General features: G+C 49.9%; 1 non-coding gene across 1 annotated transcript; it reads right to left on the bottom strand.

Annotated features, from left to right (window-relative positions):
- Positions 1-1,097: 1,097 nt before the first annotated feature.
- Positions 1,098-1,204, bottom strand: LOC144606124 (U6 spliceosomal RNA). Its single transcript, XR_013548923.1, has one exon. It is a non-coding gene; the product is annotated as a U6 spliceosomal RNA (small nuclear RNA).
- Positions 1,205-4,832: the final 3,628 nt, after the last annotated feature.

Consider the following 4,832-nt stretch of genomic DNA (forward strand, 5'->3'; position numbering starts at 1 on the left):
TCAACGTCGGGGCGATCGGAGCTCAACGTCGGGGCGATCGAAGCTCAACGTCGGGGCGATCGGAGCTCCCGCGTCGGAGTAGTCGAAGCTCCTGCGACTTGCAGTTCCCGAAGTCGCTGACCAGAGACCGCAAGCTCCGTGATGTTGTCCGCAAGCACCCAAGGTTGGAGCTTTGAGGTCGATCCCTGGCAAAGGGATCACGGGCGCCACAACGTTAAAGTCCCATAGGCTGCCCACAGTGGAGCTCTGAAAAGTCGGTCTCCAACAAAGGCTGCCAACTCCTCGATGTTAGGCCGCAGCGTGGATGGAGATACGATACGGAAAGAAATCGGATGTCCGTCGAGGTAAGAGATTAGAAAATGTTTCCCTCAACCCCTCCCTGCCGACCCCCCACATAAAACAAGCTAAAGAACACTAAAAACATACATTTAACGCATACTATTAAAACACAAAGAAGGAAAGGGACCGTTGGTAAGGCAGCCATTGCTGGCGCCAGCCGGTAGTTATTGGGCACCATATCTGAGGAAGGATGTGCTGGCTCTGGAGAGGGTCCAGAGGAGGTTTACAAGAATGATCCCAGGAATTAGTAGGTTAACCTTTGATGAGCGTTTGTCGGCACTGGGCCTGTGCTCATTGGAGTTTAGAAAAATGAGGAGGGACCTCACTGAAACATACAGAATAGTGAAAGGCTTGAATAGCGTGGATGTGGAGAGGATGTTTCCAGGAGTGAGTGAGTCTAGGACTAGAGGTCATCGTCTCAGAATTAAAGGACGTTCTTTTAGGAGGAGATAAGGAGACATTTCTTTAGTCAGAGAGGGGTGAATTTGTGGAATTCTTTGCCACAGAGGCCAAGTCAGTAGATATTTTTAAGGCAGAGATAGATAGATTTTTGATTAGTACGGGTGTCAGGGGTTATGTGGAGAAGGCTGGAGAATGGGGTAAGGAGGGAGAGCTATGATTGAATGGCGGAGTAGACTTGATGGGCCTAATGGCCTAATACTACTCTTATATCTTATAACCTTGCGACCTTTGTGAAAGAATCATCAATCAATCATTTCACTGACTGTTTGTGAGAAATAAAAGGGAGGTGAATTGTGCAAAATATGGAACGCTTCACGAATTTGCGTGTCATCCTTGCGCAGGGGCCATGCTAATCTTCTCTGTATCGTTCCAATTTTAGTATATGTGCTGCCGAAGCGAGCACAAATAACAAGCTTGCCTCAATGCTATTTAAATCACCACTTTCTACTACACTTTTAGACAAGGGTGATTATTTTGTTTTACTTTCTTCACTTTCCTTTCTAAATTAGAAATTTCATTTCGAACAATTATCAACTTCTTCAATTACACAACACGTTTATGATTACAAATTAGTTTTCATGCATCCTCATTTTTCATGCTCAATTGGCACATTCATTCACATCCAAAAGGTTTATGGGTGCTTTCTCTCATTCGACACATATGCAGGAGGCGGGGCTTGTGCCAATTGTTACAGTCACAGAGTCATACAGTCATACAGTGTGGAAACAGGCCCTTCACCCCAACTCACCCACACTGCCCCACAATGTCCCAGCTACACTAGTCACACTTGTCTGCACCTGCTCCATATCAATAGACAATAGGTGCAGGAAGAGGCCATTCGGCCCTTCGAGCCAGCACCGCCATTCAATGTGGCTCCGGTCACGTGTGGCTGCGCCTAACGGTTGCGGCTCTCTGGCAGTCTGTTTGTCTTTTTTTTGTGTGTGTCGGTGTTGGGATGGTTTTTGTTTCTGTTTTTGGCTGTGTATGTGTGGGGGGTGTGGGTGTGGGGGGGGAAACCTTTCTTTTATTAGGTCTCTTCCCCGGGGCGCAGCTCGGCCGCGGGGCCTTCCATCGCCCGCGGGGCCTTCCAGCTCGGCCGCTGGACTTAACATCGCCGGCGCGGCTCGGCCGCGGGACCTAACAGTGCCCGGCGCGGCTCGGCCGCGGGGCCTTCCATCGCCCGGTGCGGCTCGGCCGCGGAACAGTTCAGCGCCCAGCGCGGCCGCGGGGCCTTCCATCGCCCGGTGCCGGCTGCGGGACTTAACATCGCCGGCGCGGCTTGGCCGCGGGACGTTTCAGCGCCCGGTGCGGCTCGGCCGCGGGACTTAGCAGCGGCCGCGGTGCCTTCCATCGCCCGGCGCGGCTCAGCCGCTGGACTTAACATCGCCGGCGCGGCTCGGCCGCGGGACGTTTCAGTGCCCGGTGCGGCTCGGCCGCGGGGCCCTTCATCCCCTTGCGGGGGCTGTGCGTGTCGGTTGCCTCGGTAGGGGTCGAGCTGCCTGTCCGTGGGCGCGAGGGGGAAGAGAGGGGAAGTTTTGTTGCCTTCCATCACAGTGAGGGGATGTTTGGAGTCACTGTGATGGATGTTGGTGTTGGGGTCGTGTGTCCTGTGTTCTTTTCTTTTTTGCTGTGTCTTGTGACTGCTGAAATTTTGTTCGGTATTTATACCGAATGACAATAAAGTTCTGTTATACTGTTATACTGTTATACTGTTATGTGATCATGGCTGATCATTCTCAATCTACCCCGTTCGTGCCTTCTCCCCATACCCCCTGACTCCGCTATCCTTAAGAGCTCTATCTAGCTCTCTCTTGAATGCATTCAGAAAATTGGTCTCCACTGCCTTCTGAGGCAGAGAATTCCACAGATTCATAAGAGGAGAGGCTAGATGCAGGAAGATTGTTCCCGATGTTGGGGGAGTCCAGAACCAGGGGTCACAGCTTAAGGATAAGGGGGAAGTCTTTTAGGACCGAGATGAGAAAACATTTCTTCACACAGAGAGTGGTGAGTCTGTGGAATTCTCTGCCACAGAAGGTAGTTGAGGCCAGTTCATTGGCTATATTTAAGAGGGAGTTAGATGTGGCCCTTTTTGCTAAAGGGATCAGGGGGTATGGAGAGAAGGCAGGTACAGGTTACTGAGCTGGATGATCAGCCATGATCATATTGAATGGCGGTGCAGGCTCGAAGGGCCGAATGGCCTACTCCTGCACCTATTTTCTATGTTTCTATGTTTCTACAACTCTCTGACTGAAAAGGTTTTTCCTCATCTCAGTTCTAAATGGCCTACCCCTTATTCTTAAACTGTGGCCCCTTGTTCTGGACTCCCCCAACATTTGGAACATGTTTCCTGCCTCTAACGTGTCCAACCCCTTAATAATCTTATACATTTCGATAAGATCTCCTCTCATCCTTCTTATCCCTCCAAACCTGTTCTATCCATATACCTGTCAAACTCTTTCTTAAACGATGGAATTGTCCCAGCCTCAACTCCCTCCTCTGGCAGCTTGTTCCATACATCCACCACCCTTTGTGTGAAAATGTTACCCCTGCGATTCCTATTAAATCTTTTCCCCTTCACCTTGAACCTGTCCTTTGGTCCTCGATTCCCCTATTCTGGGCAAGACACTCTGTGCTTCTACCCGTCTATTCCTCCCATCATTTTATACATCTCTGAAAGATCACCCCTCGTCCTCCTGCGCTCCATGGTATAGAGACCCAGCCTACTCAACCTCTCGCTACAGCTCACACACTCTAGTCCTGGCAACATCCTCGTAAGTCCTTTTGGAACCTTATCAAGCTTGATGTAAGGGATTGAAGATAGACACAAAATGCTGGAGTAAATCAGTGGGACAGGCAACATCTCTGGAGGGAAGGAATAGGTGATGTTTCCGGTCAAGACCCTTCTTCAGAAACTACCTGATCTGCCAGTTGCTGAACACTTGAACTCCCCCTCTCATTCCCACACTGACCTTTCTGTCCTCGGCCTCCTTCAATGTCAGAGTGAGGCCCAGCGCTAATTGGAGGAACAGCACCTCATATTTCCCTTGGGCAGCTTACATCCCAGTGGTATGAATATTGACTTCTCTAATTTCATGTATCCATCCCTCTGCTGTCCCTCTCTCCATCCCCCTCCCCTTTCCCAATTTTCCAACCAGTCTGACTGTCCACGATTACATTTTATCTCCGTTTGATTTGTGTCGCTTTTTCCTCGCTAACAATGATCTATTCTACATTTTCCTTGATCAAGTCAAGTCAAGTCAAATTTATTTGTCACATACACATACACGATGTGCAGTGAAATGAAAGTGGCAATGCCTGCGGGTTGTGCACAAAAAGAATTACAGTTACAGCATATAAATAAAGTTAATAAGTTACTATTATTGTCGACAAAAATTTCGTCTCCGGGGTTATAAAAGTTGACAGTCCTGATGGCCTGTGGGAAGAAGCTCCGTCTCATCCTCTCCGTTTTCACAGCGTGACAGCGGAGGCGTTTGCCTGATCGTAGCATCTGGAACAGTCCGTTACTGGGGTGGCAGGGGTCCCTCATGATCTTGCTTGCTCTGGATCTGCACCTCCTGATGTATAGGTCCTGCAGGGGGACGAGTGTAGTTCCCATGGTGCGTTCTGCCGAACGCACTACTCTCTGCAGGGCTATCCTGTCCTGGGCAGAGCTGTTCCCAAACCAGACTGTAATGTTGCCGGACAGGATGCTCTCTACAGCCCCAGAGTAGAAGCAATGAAGGATCCTCTGAGACACTCTGAATTTCCTCAGTTGTCTAAGGTGGTAAAGGCGCTGCTTAGCCTTACCCACCAGTGCGGCAATGTGCGTTGCCCACGTCAGATCCTCTGCGATGCGGACTCCCAAGTATTTGAAACTGCTCACCCTATCCACAATAGACCCATTTATCTCCAGTGGCGTGTACGTCCTTGGATGTTTAGCCCTTCTGAAGTCCACAATCAGCTCCTTTGTTTTAGTGACATTCAAGAGGAGGCTATTGTCCTGACACCAGAGTGCCAGATCAGCCACCTCC

This window comes from Rhinoraja longicauda, chromosome 25 (assembly GCF_053455715.1).
Source record: "Rhinoraja longicauda isolate Sanriku21f chromosome 25, sRhiLon1.1, whole genome shotgun sequence".
NCBI lineage: Eukaryota > Metazoa > Chordata > Chondrichthyes > Rajiformes > Arhynchobatidae > Rhinoraja > Rhinoraja longicauda.